This window comes from Gallus gallus, chromosome 4, assembly GCF_016699485.2.
Source record: "Gallus gallus isolate bGalGal1 chromosome 4, bGalGal1.mat.broiler.GRCg7b, whole genome shotgun sequence".
In the NCBI taxonomy this organism is placed as follows: Eukaryota; Metazoa; Chordata; class Aves; order Galliformes; family Phasianidae; genus Gallus; species Gallus gallus.
The window spans coordinates 56,003,459-56,022,010 of NC_052535.1; the positions used below are offsets into that span (position 1 = coordinate 56,003,459).

At 38.0% G+C, this 18,552-nt stretch overlaps 1 protein-coding gene across 9 annotated transcripts in view; it reads left to right on the forward strand.

Annotated features, from left to right (window-relative positions):
* The window catches only part of ARSJ (arylsulfatase family member J), a 90,667-nt gene that overhangs the window by 41,178 nt on the left and 30,937 nt on the right, over nucleotides 1-18,552 (forward strand). For 7 of the 9 annotated variants that reach the window (XM_046940580.1, XM_046940573.1, XM_046940575.1 and 4 more), the window contains one exon: nucleotides 1,365-1,444. The gene's annotated coding sequence lies outside the window, so the exon portion shown is untranslated. Of the gene's footprint in view, nucleotides 1-1,364; nucleotides 14,397-18,552 lie in introns of those variants that run through there. The other 2 variants (XM_046940576.1, XM_046940579.1) reach the window with 2 other exon arrangements.

The following is an 18,552-nucleotide window of genomic DNA, read 5'->3' on the forward strand; positions in this document are numbered from 1 at the left end:
TTTTGGCATTTAACTTCTGAGGCAGAATTTGTTCTTCCAATAAGTATATGATTTGAGACCTCCTCCACCTTTGCCTCCTTCCAGTATGTCTGTGAGGATGATTAATGGATGTACAGATTGTATATTCTTGGTGATGTGTGATAATTGATACAATACACATACACATTCAAGTTTCAAGATGAATTATGTAAAATAGGTGATTCATTTGCTAAATTGCCGGTAACACAGTTTGGTAAAATTTAAAGTAAGCATGCTTTCCAACCGCATCTCATTTGAATCAGAAATCACATTCATATAAATTGACTGCAGTTGAAAAATGAAAAACATTGCACAGTAAAATCCAAATCACATCCAACACTCAAAATGTCCCCAGTCTGTTTTTTAAAAGGAACTAACTGCAGGTGCATACTATCAAAACCTGATCATTTGCAAATTTGCAGCTACAAAGCAGAATAAAGCTGTCATTAGCAAATATTTAGAAACAAGCTAGTCAAATTTTAGAGTGACTTCTATAATGCATACACTCAAAAGATCTAATGAGTGGACTTCTTGACTAATTTCTTGTAAATAAAGGGATAATGTGTGTGTGCATAAGTGTTCAGTATTGTTACAATTCTTTTCCATTGTGTGATCTCTAGGGGAACAATTAATCTTAGAAATCTGTCTACCTTTACTTAAAATGCACAACATTCAGTGAGTAATTAGGAACTCAGCCTTTCTCTAAGAGAATTTCTCAGTTCTTTTAAAGATACCATTAATGTCCTTAAAAGGAGCAATAACAACTTCTTGAGATATTATACTCCAAATTGTCTTGTGTAAAATACATGTCTTTGAGAAAAAGTGGGACTTTTAAAAGTACACACAAATGTGTGTACCAAGTAGACAAATGCAGGTACACTTTTTATGATGCATATTTCTAGCCTGGGAAAGAATCTACATTTCAGGAATAAACATTAAGAAAAAGGTCAAGGGAGCAGGAACTGGTTTTGAAACAGTATGCAGTCTGGTTTACATTTTAACACATAAATGATCATATTCATCTTTGAAATATGCCTGTGTTAAACACTGAGTTCAGCTTCAGTAAGAAATAGTAACGTTTCTGACTTTCTGAGGTCATTTAGAAAGGGCCAAAATTAGATATGTATGCTAAACTGTATATAAAAATGAATTGAGATATTTTAATTTATTTTGGAATAATATAATTAAGACACTGTAATAAAATGTTACACAAACAACGATCGTTCTTATCCATGAAATGTTTCATCATTGCTTTGGCTGTTACTGGTCTAAAGCAACCAGGGAGCATTATTCTCTGATAACATTTTATTTTGTGATTATTTATTTATGTTTTCTTTTTTTCTCAGGCAAAATGAGAGTCTTTGAATGCAAACAGTGCAAAGCAGAACAATGGATCAGTTCTTGAATGAAATGTATGTGCCACAATGTAAGTGTTTGTAGAGCACACGTTAGGAGTACATTTTCTGAGGCTGCAGTGGCTGTCAGTTAGGATGATTCCCTTAAAATCAAAACACTGATCAGGTTTAGGGCAAAGGTTGGATTTACAGTGAGTTAAAAATATGCATAATTTGAATGCCTTCTTGTACCTTTTGCTGAGAAGATCCTGTTGTGAAAATACCACAGTGCCATTTTCCTGTCTACTTCTACTCATTACTCCTGTTTTCACTCCAACAATAAATTGGTCTCTTGTTTTCGGTGCTACTACTCTGCTCTGAAACCAAACTTTCTGTTTACAGAGTTGTAAGTAGTACACTCACTCACAGAGCAGGATTTCACAGGTTATTTACATCCCAGGATGTGTTATGTGTCTAATCTCAGGGAAGATATGAGAGGTAAGCACTGCAAACAGTTCAAAGAAACCACTGAAATCACAGTCCTGCAACTCAGAATCAAAAGCAACAGTCCTCCCAATTGCTGGACAGACACACTAAGGCAGTTAATACTTTGCTCAGGATGATTTATTGTGCAAATTTGGACAAGATCTAGAAAAAGGACTTCACAGGGAGGATGGCGGGAAGGATCTTTTTTTAAGTTATCTCAGTTTCTAGGTATATTTAACAAATGCTGCAGGTACAACAGAAAGCCAGCTCTGATGATAACTCTCTGATCTGATCTGAGAGACATCTACACCTTTGGAAGGACCAGGGAGACAATGTTTCTTCCTTTTCCATGTGCTGTTGATAGCTGTAATCCTGGACAATAATCCCCACCAATGCAGCCCCAAGGATGAGAAAGTCAAATGCAGGGCATAGAGGAAGAAAGAAAAACATGAAAAAGGAAGAAACACAGAAACACAGAAGCCTTTCCTCAAAATCTGTGCTCCCCCAAATTATTATTTCATGCTAAATTTCTTTTAAAAGCCTGCAGGTGTGAAAAATACTAGTTCTGTCCTTTTCAGGATTTCTCAATCTTATTCTGTGAATTGCTTTTCAGATGCTTCAATAATTTTATCAACCACTGTTATGTTAGCTTTTTGTTACTGTTGTTGTTACTTAATTTCACATGAAGTTGGAGAGAAAAATATTATCCTGGCTACAGGTAAAGACTAGTGGAAGGAAGTACTATGAGTGGTAAGTAAATCTAAGATGGCAGTCTTTTTGTATGGATCTTGCAAGAGATGAGGAACAGTCCATGGGGTTCTGGAGCTCAGGAGTGGAGGATGAGTTATCATAACTAATGGAGTCATTAGTGTCTAAAGCCATCCAGTAGGTTTCTGTATCTGCTGGGACACACGACTGGTATAGAAAGTGAATTAGGCCATTAAACCCTGCAACTTTCTGTTGCTCTCCCTGAAAGTAATGGATGCTGATTGGATTTCAAGCTGATGAAAGAGCACTCATGCTTCCATCTATACAGGATTATACATAATGGGTTATCTGAGGTATCGTCTAGACAACTTTGAAACTTAGTTTTTTGTGGTCTTACTGCAAAGAATAAACTTTTTTTTTTTTTTTCCTTTCACTGCTCTGCACATTCAGCAGTGTGCACTCAATGCTTTTACACAGCCATCCACAGTTTCAGAGTTGCCTTTTACTCGTACAAATAGCATTAGCTTTTTGCATCACAAAGTGAGACTGCAACATAAGTTAGAGCATATGATGCCAGATACTGGACAGCTGCATTTGGGACTAGGAACTGATGCTCTATTAAATTGTATTTTAATTGAAGTAGCTTCAGATTTGGTTGATGGCAAAGAGTAGCTTCAACAATGCAATTAGACCAAAGACGTGGATATGTCTGAATTCTTGAACTATAATGAGATACTGAATTCCTTCCACTGGCATTCTTGAGTGTAAATGGGGATGCTGGGTCTACTGACTTTGACTACAAATGTCACGAGGATTGGTCATTCTCTGAATAAGGAAAAATAATAATAATAACACATGATATGATCTGTAGGATTTTTTTTCAGATATAGAGATCTGTGAGCAAAGAACTATATCTCTGCTGACTGTTGTTGTCCATTATATCTGAGTCCTGAAAAAAACGGTTTGTCTTTTTTAGTATATAACGTTCACAGGCTAACTACAGGCTCCCTTGGTTATCTTGCTTTAAACTGAAAATATTTCCTCACAAAGTAAATAAAATATAGTTTACTTCATGTTGCGTATATCACAAACTGTGCTATCAGTGTGAGGTCCACTTTTCCAAAGTATAGGATTAGCTCAGAGAAAGACAGAAATTCACCTGTTGACTACCACTTGTTAAACTGTATTCTTAGGACAGCACTAGCTTTGCTCTTTTTGCTCTCAATCATTTTATTTTCTGGTTCCAAGAAAAGACAGAGAATGCACATTCCAACAAAAAAAGAGCATAAGATTTAACTTAGCAGGTAGGTAATGCAAGTTTCACTTCTGTGTTCCATTCCTGTAAAGCAACGTACTAAATAAAGAATTTCATTTCATTTCTGTGGAACATATTTTAAGGTCTTGATGAAGCAAAGAGGTTATGTAAAAGGCAGGCCAGTGTGAAAAGAGAAATATGTTCCCTTTCCCTGAGTTATGCTTGTTTTCGCCTCTGCCAAATGAGTTAATAACAGTAGATATAAATATAGCTTAAAGCATGAAAGAAGTTCTTATTTAGTGCTTGGATTTAAATGGGTGTTGCAACAAAGGTATATTCCATGATACGGTTATAAGCTATTTCATAAATTCCATTTGTATGAGTTATAATCAGGGCAACATTATGAAAGTTTGGCTTGCAACCAAAATAAAAGAACTGATCAATGAATGTTTTCGTGAATTTCAATAAAGAATGGAGAATAGGGTCCTGAAATATCATATCAACATAGAATAAGAAATGGTTTTGAAATTCCTCATAAATATCAGTGTCAGTAAAAGTCAAGTATATAATCACCTAAAATTACTGTAGGCCGTGATGTTTGTTGTCATTCCTTAGCTTTGTCTGAAAAGAACACTTTTGAGAATTACTTGACATGACCATGAATATTCTTTTAAATGAAACTTTGCTTCTGCTAATTAAGATTATGTAGCACAGAACTACAAGGGAAAGTGAAATGACTCTAAAATCAGGAATGGTTCTCCATTAAAAGTATCCAATATGCAGTTTCAAAAGGGCCATAACTAGTATCAGAATCCATTATTTGCTGAAAACCAATGCAGTAGACTAATTTGTTTTAGATAACAAAGATAGGCTTTTTTAAGGTGGCTAGAGAAGTAGGGAAACATGGCCCTGTGAGAAAAGGAAGAGTGCTAAGCTGTGACTGGGATGGTACACAGAATGAAAAATTTGCAAGTTTCATAAAAGGATCATTTTGGGAGGATAAATGAAATGTCATTATAGAAATACTTCACCTGTCATCACCCGCTGGGTTTTTTTTCTAAGAAAATCAACTTTACAATCTCTGAATACTGGCAAAACTTCAAGGCTGAGGGTGTAAGTAGTAACTTTCTCCTTTGGGCAACCCTCTTAAATCTTTTTCTGACAGCATACCTTTTTTTATATTGATTGGTTCATTGGTTTTCATTAGCAAATTTCATTACATTTTATCACTTTGGATGGAGTGAATAGAATTAATTTTGATAAGGAAAATATTGAAGCTTATTGTTCAGGGCTGTTTATCTTTACCAAATCTCTTATGCTCTGAAGTAATCGCTGAGCAATCTCTTATCCAGACCGATTTCTAGTATACAAGAATAATTGATCTCATATTACTGTGTGTGTAGCTACCAAGGATTTGAAAATTACATTGAAATCCTTTCCACACTGTTCTGGCAGCAGAGAATAGTATCCATTGTAGGCATGGGGATAAAATAAAAGTTAATCTTCACAAAGAAGGTCTTGCGGGGCCATGGAGGAAGCACGCAGCCCCAGCCTGCAGCACGATGCCTTCAGCAACTCACAACCTTGCAGCTGCTCTCTTCAAACTCAATTTGTTTGAGATTTGTACTGCCACTAGGTTTTTTGAGTTCACTTTGAAAGGAAAAAGGCCAAATGATTAATTTTGCTTTCGATATCAGATGTGAAAATGTGCTCGGCACCCTCCTGTGTTGAACAGCAGCGCAAGAACAAAAAGTGCCTGGTTTACATCAAACCTCCTCTGGGTTTCTGTAAAGGAGGAACATGTCATGCTGCTTCCACTCCCACCACTCTCCTCAACCTCTCACAGGTTAAGCTAGTGAGTCATTAACATGAAAGTCATTAAGCTTTTTAGCATGTAAGTATGCCTAGCTCCAATAATTATCCTCCAGATAACAAGCAAGTTGAGATGAAACAGTACATTTTCTGGTTTCTGTACCTTTTTTCCTACCACTTTCTTCCACAATTTCATGTTATATTAAAATCAGAGGAAGATTTTCTCTATTGCTGATTCAACAGATTGAGATATCACTGGCATCTGTTTCCTTCTTATCCACGCCTTCAAAGGCCAGTAGCAGAACTTATAGTAGAAGACAGTCCTTAAAGTCCAGCTAAAATTCTGTCTTTCTCAAATTTGTCATGGTTGCTCCCAAGAAGTACCCAGGCTTATAAAGTAGACTTCTTAAATGCAGTGTCTTGCTAATGGCACAAGCTTGCAGGGTTGCCATTTTCTGTATTTTAATTCCCGTTTAATAACTTAAACCTACTAAATTCTGCTTAATTAGAAGATAAAAGTTACTTGGCTAAACTTCAAAAAACAGCACCCAGTTCTGATTTAAAGCAGAAAAAATATGAAAAATCCATTACTTCCAATTTTAAATCGCTTGTAATGCTTAATATCTGAGGTAAAAATATGTGTAACTCATTTCTAATTTGAAGGTTTTTTTTTAATCTGGCTACAATGTGCTGCCTTTTTATGCCTTTATTCCTAAGACTGAATGGTCCTTTGGCACCTGTATTTTCCTGTTTTGATTATACGTCTGTATACAATCTTTAACTTTTTTTTTTTTTAAAAAAGCCCAACAGATGGAGTCCTTATAGTGTAAGCATTCTATGGCACTTTCTCCAGTTCTCCAGAAGCTGAAGCTTTTTTGCACACCTCCAGTTTTTTGGTAGAAAAATATGAATGTCAGAAGTGGATACAACATTCCAGTATTGGTTTCATTCAAGCCATATGAAGGAACAAATATCACCTCCTCAGCAGTAAGGAGTACACTGCTTCTGATGAAGTGCATGTCCTCTGTGACTCTTGAATTAAGGGTTTTCACCCCCCTAACCATTCATCCCAGTATGCCTTCATTCCTTGTTATCTTCATTCTGTGCACTAGTTCAGTAAAACACATTCTGTTGAATTTATGAAGTTTGCTAAACTTATTGAGTACCTTTCATCACTTTGTGGTTGCCCTGACCCCCTGGCTGTATATCATTCCACCCACCTTTGTGTCACCTGCACATCTTGTCTGCTGTCATTCTGCATGGGCTTCCCATGAAAGTTTTTCATCATGATTTCTAATTGCTACATTGAAGGCCTACTGAGAAGCCTTTTGACCAGTGCAATTTGGTGTATGCTTTGTTTGCACCATCAGAGTTACAGTAACTCGTCGATTGCTTGGCTCGAACAGCAAAACAATTTTGCACCAAAGAGTGCAGGGAGCCTGAATCTGCTGTGGTGGACGGCAGCAGTAACGTTCAAACCCTGCCCTGCTGGCAGCACTGAGCCTAGAGCATCCCCTGCTGCTTTGGTCTCAGGATGGCACTTCTCAGCTGGGGAGCCCGGGCAGAGAAAGGGCTGCAAAGTTCCCTTGTGCTTCTGTTGTTCAGTGTGTCTGTTACTACTTGTGTTTTTAATTCTTACACTGGGAAATATATATATATATATTTATATCAAAAACTTGTTTGGAGCTTCCCTGAAAAAAAGACTTTGAGATTTTCTCAGAGCAATTCCATTCCATGTTTCAACTTCTGTAGCCTTTTTCTAAAGCTCTCTGAGCAAAACAGAAGGTGAAACTGTATCAATAGAGAGGATAGCAAATAAACTAATTATATTTTACATCCCCAAATAACCTGGTAGCACCCATGCTTATAGCTTAGGGAAGATACAGAGATCCTCCTCTAAGCAGTAAATTTTTCAGAACTCATTTTTTCTCTTTTCATGATTTATGGGAATAGTCACTGTTTAACTCACACTTACTTAAATCACAAGTATTAAATTTACTCGGACACACTTCAGAGTAGCAGGCACGATGAGTATTCTAACAGCTGCATTCTCCAAACTGTACACTTTGAAGCTCATGTAGGTGAGTGTTCGGTGCCACAAGATAGCTGCTTTCCATCGCTGTGGACAAATCTTCCTTCTGATTTTCTTGGTTCTGAGTATGACTGGTGATTTATCATTGCTGAGTGATGACACTTGCTCTGTCCCACAGAAGCACTTATTGTGATGCGCTACCTAGTTTTTTTCTTCAACTGTTTTCCTTCACTGTGTGTACTCTTGGTTTTGAGCACTTACTGTACATTTACTAAATCCACCCTTGCAGTTCACAGCGCAGGGCACTGCATCTGTCCCTGTTTTACCTACAGAAAATGAGACACAGGTTGTTCCAAGGTGACAGAGGAAGTCATTGGCAAAGACTGGCAAAAGCCCAGTGTCCTGAACCGGAGCCTAATGTTTAAACCATAAGGTCAGCATTCCTCAAACACTTCATCAGATGTGCTCTGCTGGAGTTTTGCAGCAGCAGTAGTTAAATCAGAATGCAGGTACTACTGGTAGTCTCTTGATTGCTTTGTGTAGCTGCTACATACTGAATTTGGAGATGAAGAGAGCTAATGGATGCTCTCCTTGTCATTCTAATGGAGTGAGGGGGTGAAGATTACATTCTAAAATACATTGCTACCTGTGTCCACGGTTTAGGTGGGAGGAGTGGGGGGTAGAGGAATACTCAGGGCTACTTAATAATTTGTGTCCTAAGATGCTCAGCTGAATACAGGATGAGTTATATTTTCCCCAGGATAATATCAAATATATTTGTAGTACTGTCTTCTAATTCTATAATTTTTTCAGTCTGTAATTATGTCGTGATATCATTTCGCCCAAATCCATTGATTTTATTATTTTTTCATTGGTACTTTCTGAAAATAGAAACAAAAGTACAGTTTTGTACAAGGATACCCACAATGACAAAAAACATCGAGAGCTTTAATAAAAATAGGGCAAGTCTGACATGTCGTAGGTTCTGCTGTTTACAGGTCTAGGTGAGACATTTACTGGCTTAAATGAGTACTTCATGAATTACAAATGTTGGTGCAACAGCAGTTAACCAAAATGGCTATTTGTTTAATTAGGGAGGGTAGATGTAAAAAACACTGTTGGTATAAAGTCACCATCAATTGCTTTTATTCCCGGAGGTAAAGGCATGTCAACAACTCTCTCCCTCATTGTCTCCTGAAAAAGAAACCTTGCCAAGGTGTGAAAGCATGTTTCTAGTGCTGCCATGAAGATTTATCAATGTAACTGTGTACAAATATCATAGCTCCATAGTTTACTTTAAAGAAACAAAGACTAATGTTTTAATGTATGTCAACTGTACCACATTATCCAGCACTACTTACACTGCAAGATCTCAGTGATGCTTTAGGTATCTGCTATTCATTACAGTCATGGTAGGTTTTTCCTGATTCCCTCAACCCTTTTGTCTTTCATTCTTTTCTGTCACCGTCTGTGTCTTTTTTGTCTTTCTCTTCACTAGCAATCTTAAATTATTTTCATTATTTCCATTAAAAATAGTAATTCTGTTTGTAATTCCCAATCTGTACTGGTTCTGTGTTTATGTTCTGAAACACTGCAGATATTTCCTGATCTGTCATACACAATAAACAGGTTAGCCTGTGCAACTAGATGGAAGATTAAATCGGCAATTTGTTCGTTAGTTGAAGCACAGGCTTTTGCTAAAGTATCCCAAATGCCTTTGCCTGACCATCTGTTTCAAACGGAAATGAATCTTTGGCTTTAATTATAAAACTTGTATGGATATTATTTTTCTTTTCTTCTTTTTCTAACCAAGCCTGCCCTTTTGGAAATTGCTTGAAATCTCCCTGTATTGTATGAAAAGTGGGTAGGATTACCTGGATATAATAATATTTTTTTATTAGCCTTCCTGTTAATAATTTTAAATCTCTTCCCGCACTTGCTGCAAGTTGAGGCAAAAGTCTCTGTTACCAAACTTTGTTTACAAATTTATTGCAAGGTACCATGTTATGAAGCAGTCCAAGTGCAAAACATGTTAAACCATATGGAAAATCCACTGCAATTTTGCTAAATTGTTCCAATGTTTAATTGCACAGATCATTAGAAGTGTGCACCCTCTTTCTAATCTATCTTTCTAACTTCACCATCTGGTCCTCATACCATATTATAATTTTTCAGGTGTTCCCCCTGAATTTTTGGAGGCTAAGACCAAACACAAAATCTCCTACTTCAGGTGCTGTTCTCCAACAAAGAATTACCTGTCTCAGTGCATATGTGCTTTGTAGATATTTTTTAATGGAAAGATGGACAGTTGCTGAAGGCAACGGTCTTGTTATTTTAAATTAAATGACTGTGTGGGAGGAGGAGGAGGAAATAGAGGGCTCTGAGCTGGGGTGTCAGGATGCTTTTGGTTGGTGTGATCCTCTCTGGAGCTCTTTGCTTCCATTTTGTAAGGAGCAGTAAGAGGAGCTCTCCTTTCCCTTCCTCTGGGTAGTGTGCATTCATGTTGTCAGCAAACCATTCTCCATTTGGTTTCTTGTAGATGGGCTGGCCAACATGCCTACTGCATCCAGCACATATTTTTCTGCCTACCCATTCTGAATCATAGCACTGTCCTAACTTGCATCTTCTGTGGTGCAGGGCAACAACTCCTTTTTATGACCAAGAAAAAAAAAGAAAAACAAACTGAGTTATACTTCATGGCACGTTTTCCAGCTCTGCTAGAGAATTTGGCCCTAGCGAGTCACTAAGACCTTGAGCAAGCAGAGGAATCTGTTTCCTGCCAAGCTGTCATCCTGAGCAGAGGCCAACTTGTAGCAGATCAGCGTGGAGATGAGTCAGTGAAAAATGGACTTAGGTAAACACTGTTAACTGATGTTACAGAAATTTCTGCGGTCTCTCCAGAGGGAGCTGCATTTATTTCTTCATCCAAGAACTACAGAACTGGGGAAATGTATGAACACTCATAATTGAAATCCTAGGCTACGTGCTGGTCTTCTCAAATCTTTTATTCCTTCAAATTTGAGTTCTTATCCGTCTTCATCGTCAGCTGTTTGTGCATGTCATCACAATGCAGACCTACACATAGCACTGGTTGTGAAAAAGAAAAAAAAAGTTCATTCTCTTGAAAGGAACTCTAATTTAGAAAATGTCAGATTTGCTTTTTATCTTCTTGAAGGTATTTTCTCTCTAGAATGACCCAAGTGACTTTTACCAAAACATACTTTATTCAGGTGGTCTCATAAAGTTCTTATATTAAAAACAATACTGTTTTAAAATAAAACTTAAAAAGAAAAAGAGATTTCTTCTTTCACATAGCTTTCACTGTACATAAATTGATCCAGGCAAGACATGCATAGTATACTTGCATTAAATAAAGACATTTGCTTTGTAGGAGAAAAATTTCTCTACTCTTACATCGTGGTCAGTTAGCTTGTACTTTTTAGGCCTGTTCTATGTTTTGTACCACCTTTAATTTGTTGATGTAATTTTGTACCAATATATTTAAGCCAATGCAGCAGCTCCATAGCCATTGCTATTTTATGCAGAAGATAAGAATATATACTAATATGAGTTTATGTGAGGGCACCAATATTCTCTTTCCCTGCACACAGAGAATTGTCTTCCATTAAATTCCTCTTGACAGAAGATAGAGAATCCTTCCTGCACACTTTGAAAGTGCTTGACTGTAGCACTTCTCTATTACCTTTGAATTGTGTTGGGCTGCCTGCCTCGTAATTTAACAGGGTGACTTGTACAATCCTTCTCTCTAAGCAGAACACTCAGACCTTGGATGTCATTTCCCAAAGTCTGTCATCTTAGCACTCCCTGCCACTGCTAAATCAGCCTGTGTGGTTGTTTTTTTTTTTTTTTCCTGTGTGCTGCCATATTACTGTGTTTGCACAGGAAATATATCCACGCTAAACATTTCATGCAACCTTTAAAGGAGTTCTAAGAAGTTTTAGCTGTTACTTTAGAAAACAGCAGAGGCAAATGTCTTCACACTCCTCCCTTCTCCTCCCCCTACCATTTCTGTACTATATTCAGTGAGTGAAAATGATTCACTGTGATTCATTCCCATTCCTTCCCTAGCTGTGTCCTTCCCTGAAAAGTAATATATTTATTTTATTATTCTCCATGAATACTGAGGTTGTGACTTCTTTCTTTTCCTTTTCTCAGAAGTTCAGCTGTAGTTCCTATGATGAATAGGCACCTGAGTAGCATGAGAGTAAAGCTGGTATTTAATGTGGAACCAGCTGTTTACCTCTTGGAGAATAATGTCAGCTCTTGGCAAAGGCACTCGTGTTACTAGAATTGTTCAGCTGGACCTCACCATTTCTAGGATATGAAATGCTGAATAATAGGATAAGAGAAGCAAGAAATAGAAGATAGCTACAGAGTTCTCTTCATGAAGACTCTGGCTTTATACTCTTGGCATCTGAAAAATATACATCATTAGCTGGACAGTTGTAATTGGTTTCTGTGAAGCAGAAGAGCTGTTGATACTTCATTCCGTTCTACATTTGTTTAAAGGAAGACTTCCAAACAGCAAAAGAATTTATCCGGATTTTTACAACAGTAGATGACTGTTAAACATGATGTATTCTCAGTCACTGTGTATGTGTGTTTCTAGTGCTAGGCAATAAAAGACAAGCCAAGAGACTTTTAAGCAATATCTTAATGATATTACCACAGTGTGAAAAGTATGCAGCAAGAAGAGTCAGTGTGTTAAGCAATCTTATCCTGGAATTGGGGCACCTTTACTTTTCCATTCAAAAATTGGCTAAGTCTTCTTCTAAGGCCTTTGAGTGTTTGTCACTAACATTAGGCCCTCTCTATCCACATGGTCCTTAGAAAATGAAGCTTTGAATATTTGTCTCAGATTCTATTTGCTACACATGGGATTGTGAAAAGTGTGCTCAGACTCATTAAATCTGCAGGGCTTGGAGGCTGTCCTTGTGGTTACACAAGCAATATTCTATGCGAGACCAAAGTGCTGTAACTCTTTGGCATGTGGCGCAGTGCATGCAAGAGCTTAGAAGCAGTCCCAGAACCATCTCTTAATATGTCTCCTGTTATTCAGCTGCTGACAAACAGGTGTTTTTTAAAAAAGTTAGAAGTTAAACATATGTCCTTGGAGAGGCTGAAGATGAAAATATTTCTCAAGTGAGCAATTTCACACACACAGAATGGAAACTATTTTGGTAAGTTTATACAGGTAGTGAGGAACAGAGCTGCCTTGCTGTTTTCTGAGTTTTGTAGGTAAAACATGATACAGTACTTGATGCTGAATGCTTGAACACATAGAGGATAAAGTCCTATAGGACTTAATTTCCCCAGGCCAAGATGGGACAGTCCGTGTACAAATGTGCATAAGCAAGCTATGCTACTGCACCACTTCAATTGCAGCTATCTGCAAGTGGAGATCCAGAGGCTCTTTGAAATCCGTAAACTGAATGACTCTGAACCTTTTTTTCAGAGAAGCTGTGAATGCCAGTAAATAAATAGCAGATAAAGTAGAAACAGCTTCTGTGCCACTGTTGATGGATGGCAGGGAAAAGCAGAAAGAAATATTAAGTAAGAAATTATTGGTTGGTGAAGGGAAGGGGAAAAAAGGGAATCTTTTCATTTCCTTAAAGCTGCTCATTTCTTGAATTTAACTCTGCTAACCTGAAATATTCTTCCTTTTTTAAACAAACAAACAAACAAAACCTCTGCCTGTCATTTGCCTTTGCATTACTTTCATCTGGAGTGTGAAATTCCAAGTTACTGTGAAAACGCTGCCCTAGGAATATTCTTGGCAATACTGCAAGCAGAAAGTACAGGAAACCTCACAAGAGAGTTTGTTCCAGCAACACTGCCATCCACGTTTCACAGCTGCAAGGACATTCAAAGTCAGTCTAAACACCGTCTTTCCACTTGTACAAAATCTTGCTGAAGTGGAAGTACCTGGGACCTGAAGAGTTTAATGAAGTTATGGCAGAATCGCAAACTGCTGAAATAAAGTGGAAAGAAAAAGTCATCCACAAGAAAGAAAGTTTCACAAACCGAAGAGGTACCTAGACGGTATAACCCAGCTACTGCATGTCATGCTGCCCATGAGGTAGAGCAGGAAAACAAAGGGGAAAGATTATTAAGAACGCACATTTCTCTGCTGTTTATTGTAGCCACTTTGGGAATTATTTGTAAATGAGGAAGAGCCGGTGCGCTTATGAATGTTGTGCAGTATTGTCTCTCTCATTTACCTCAAGCATGCCTCTGTACCACCAATTCTGTTCTAGTGTGCTAGCAAAGTTTTAGGATGTGCTTTTGGTAACTGATCACAGGGTAACTTTCTGAAAAGGACTTACTTTTCCAGTACTCTTACTAGTGGACTGAGTTAGCTGCTAAGCTTTATTGCACAGATATATAGGGTTCAACAGTGAACAAAATGGAGGTCCATCACTGGTACAAGATCTTAACTATGGAACCATAGAATAACCCAAGTTGGAAGGGACTTACATGAGTCACTGAGTCAAACCCCTGGCTCCACACAGGACCACCCAAAATCCAAACCCTACGTCTGATAGTATTGTCAAAAGGTTCCTTGAACTCTGGCAGCTCAGGGCCATGTTCACTGCCATAGGCGGTCTGTTCCATGCCCACTGCCCTCTGATGCAGAACCTTCCCCTAACCCCCACCTGACCCTCCCTGACACAGCTCTGTGCCATTCCCTCAGGCCCTGTCGCTGTCCCCAGAGAGCAGAGCTCCCTCTGAGGAGCTGCAGCCGCCATGGCCTCCCCTCAGCGTCGTCTGCTCTGCGCTGAGCAAAGCCAGGGGCCTCAGCACTACTCTTAAGTCTTGCTCTCTAGACTTTTCGCCATCTTTGTAGCCCTCCTATGAACATCTTAAGCTCTATGTCCTATCTAAAAAGTCTGTGAAATAAGAAGGGATCCTGATCACTCCATTTTGGCCTGGAGAACATTTCTTCATAGAAGAGAGAGTGTGGAGGACACATAAGGCTGTATGCGAATACCTGGGAAAGCCCAAACCGTGTTGGTTTTGCCATTAAAATACAGAAGCCTTCAGTGCTGAAATAGCATTAGAGTTTAGAGGAAATAGATGTGATTCAGAGTTTTCTTAGCTGATTTCACCTTGTGTTCAACTGCTGTCATTCTTGAGTGACACAGAAGCTCAGCCTTGGCTTCTAAATACTGTGCTACAGTTGTCAAAGCTTCTCAGGGTGCCCCTAAAGGAAAGGTAATATTGCTGAAAATATACAGAGAAATATAATGACATAAATGCTTTTCTGTTTGGTTTTAACATCCGTTTTGCTTCAGATTTGCTATATAACTAAAACTTCTAAGCTTGTTATTTTTAAAATAATTTTTATTTTTGGCAATAGATGTTTTGCGTATTTTTTTATATTACTGAACTTTCTCAGTTCTCTACTGGAATTGAAAAATCTTTGTTTCTAATCCTAAACTTGCTATTTAACCCATTTGTGTGTTCACTTAGGGAAAATCATCCAAGAGGCCCGCTACAGTTTTAAGAAAGTCTGTATAGAAGTGTGAATGTCTGTGAACAGTGAAGCATATGTTTTTGGTCGTTTTTGTGCAGAAACACAGCTTATTATTTTCCAAAATATAAAATTGGAATAATTATTTTTGGGGCACGTTTTGCCAGTCATACTGAATACTGAGTAAAACTTCACTGTAAATGTGAAGGTTTGGCTCAGTAAGTTGGAATACTGCTCTATTAGCCAGAAATAAAGCAGTAAATGGACAAATTCTAGACTGCTGAATTCACTGTAAGTAAAATGTAATCTCTAAGTAAGAATGACTGCTAATAAGCTTGAGCCTAATTGGCACAGTATTCAGAAACAAAAATCTTACCTCAGCACTAAGAGTAAATTGATTATAGAAATATAATTTTTGTGCACCTCTGTTCCAACTTTTGAGGATAAAGCACTGTGCAAAAAAGCATCAGGAGCCTACCTTCACTTTGTGATGCTCCCACTCCACTTTGATTCTGAAATTACATAAATAAGAAGACATTGCATATTTTTTTCCCACAGGCAGGGCCACCAACCTCCACATTTAATACTAGACCAGGCTGCACAGGACCCCATCCAATCTGGCCTTGAACACCTTCAGGGATGGGGCATCCACAGCCTGTTCCAGCACCTCACCATTCTCTCTGTAAAGAACTTTCACCCGACATCCAATCTAAATCTTGAGCTTAAAACCATTCCCCCTTGTCCTATCACTGCTACCCTGTAACAAGTTGATTCCCCTCCTGATTATAATCCCCTTTCAAATACTGGAAGGCAGCAATGAGGTCTCCTCACAGCCTTCTCTCTTCCAGGCTGAACAAGCCCTGGTCAGAGGAATGTATCAAACTGTAGTAAGTCAGAGTGGAAGAAATGTCTAGTAATATGCTTCTAAGACAGCTTTTACAATATATTAAACCCATGATTAAAAAAACAAACAAACAAAAAACCCTAAATGTATTCTTAAGGTGTTTCAGGAATAGGAGATATATTTTCCTTGCAAAGAGTGACTTTCAAACAGTAAATGGTAGTAATGTAGGACAAAAATGAAGTTCTTGATTGCACTAAATAATCCTCTTTAAGAATTTTCCTGATTGTCTTGACCTTTTCTTTTTGTCACTTAGCTGATCTGAGTGTGATGAGTTACTAGTTGAACTGCATTTAGAAAAAAAAAATGCTCAAAAAGCAACCCAAGAATGGCGTAAGTGAAAACAGATGACAGAAGATGGCTATGCTAGAACAACAATATTCATGATTAAAGAAATATTATATAGCGAGCTGAATAGGGCACTGGGGAAAACATTGGGAAGAGAGAGTATGCATTTTTTCCATCTGTTACCATTATTTTCACACAGTCACACGTGCACACTATGTTTGCAATTACATTGACACATGGCAAAATAAAAAAGGATCCGGTCAAAATTCTGGTGTTGAAAGAAAAGCGTTTCTTGTACACTGCACGCACACACACACGGACGCACACAAATGACTATCGGTCAACTTCTATCATTAATGGTAGTCTTAGTAGTCTTCCTTACATTCTTTGGTTTTTTACAAACACAAGTATGAAATCTCTAAATTAAGCCACATTAGTCAAACAGCTATCAAAATAAAATAATATTCTGTGTAGTTATGTTTTACATAGCTGGACTGATGCAGTAAGGAAAATAATTAAATGTATATATTAGGAAAAAAAATATGTATGCAATATCCTCTTATTTATGTAATTTTAGAACTCAGTTCCATTCTTTCTGTCACAGTATCTGTGCCAGGTGCTTCAGAGCAAGATGCAAGGACCTACCTATAACTTTCCATGCTGACTGTTGGTGTAGTTTCTGGTAGTTACATACTAGCCTAAATCACTGTACGTGGCATTTAGTAGGACAAAAATGTGATAATCTTGGTGACTCTATAAATATTGCATCACTCCTTGTAAGTTTTGTTGCTGGATTTGGTGACTTCTGGTAACACTGAGTTTCACAGTTTAGTTACTATGGAGAGATATTTTAGTGTCAGTTTAGATTTTCACACCCTTAGCTTAATTGCGTATCGTCATGTTCCTGTGCTGTGAGGTACAGAGACAGAAGCTTCTGACTTCTGTTCTCTCAGTCCTTCTGCAGTGCACTCCGGAATATCAGGTGGCAAGTGCTGCACATACTGTCTGCTATGGGCTGTGTTGTCACTTAATACAATGGCATTACAACATTAGTCTGTTCCTTGGTTTAGTCCTCATACATCCTATCATCTTAGTGCTTTTTTCACAGTTGCATATTTTTCAGATACTGCAGTAGAGTACATTGTGAAGTATCAGTGAAGTATCACAAAGGGTGTGCTGATTAGAAATGGATTTAATTTACCAAATCCATGAAGCATAAAAGTAACTTAACCTTTTCTGCTCCCAGAGTGGTTACAGCATCACACATACACTTCCATCTTTTTCCATGATTTTACTTTTTTTTTCTTATTCCTTTGATTTCCTGTATGTAGAATGAATCACCCATGCTGAAAATGAACCATGACAGTGGAAGTATGGAAACTCTTAAAACATACAAGATGCTGTGGGAAGGGAGATCTATCTGGAGGCAGAAGATTCTCTTCACTTACCACATATACCTGGCTTATTTACTTTTGTTTTAAGAAACTGCTTGAGTGTTGTTTTAGGTTACATCAGTGTAACTGTCATGCTTGATTTGTGTATATATTCCTGTATTAGCAGTTGTACAAAATTACAGAGAGGAAAAAAAGATGCCTGGCCATTTCCTAGAAAGTACAGGAAATTGTTGTTATATGCCATTTATCTTGCTGTGAAACTACGAGGAAAATGCTGGTGAGACAAATGTCGGATGTGGGCATCTTGTATCTCCTGTTCATAACATTGGTTGCTGGCTGTGAATGCCCACTTCAGGTCTAGAGCAAAAGTTTGGGAAATGCGGGAGCAAAGAGATCGCAGCTACAGAGGGAGAGCTGCATCTTAACACAGCAAAAGCTCCAGGCAGTGAGGTAGGGTTTGGTAATACTAAGTGTTATGTCCAAGGGAGTGAGCTGTAATAGGTGAAAGTTACCAGATACTTACATTCACTGCAGATGGAAACCATATTGTAATATTGTTTTCATATGTTGCATCTAATCAAGTGTTTTCTTTCCTGGAAAGTAAGAGAGTTTAAGTTGGGAGTGGTGATGTGTTTTTGAAGGAGTCAAGGATTCCTAGTGTGAGAAGTGTTTGGCAAAGCTGGCCTATCCAGCCAAAATACCGAGAAATTGGTAGACAGGTAAGAGATGCAGAGACATCCACAGATTTTAAGCTCAGATCCTGCATTACTAAAATGTGGTGAGGCTCCTGTTTAAGTGGTGCTCCAGGGTCAAAATGCAGCTTTACATC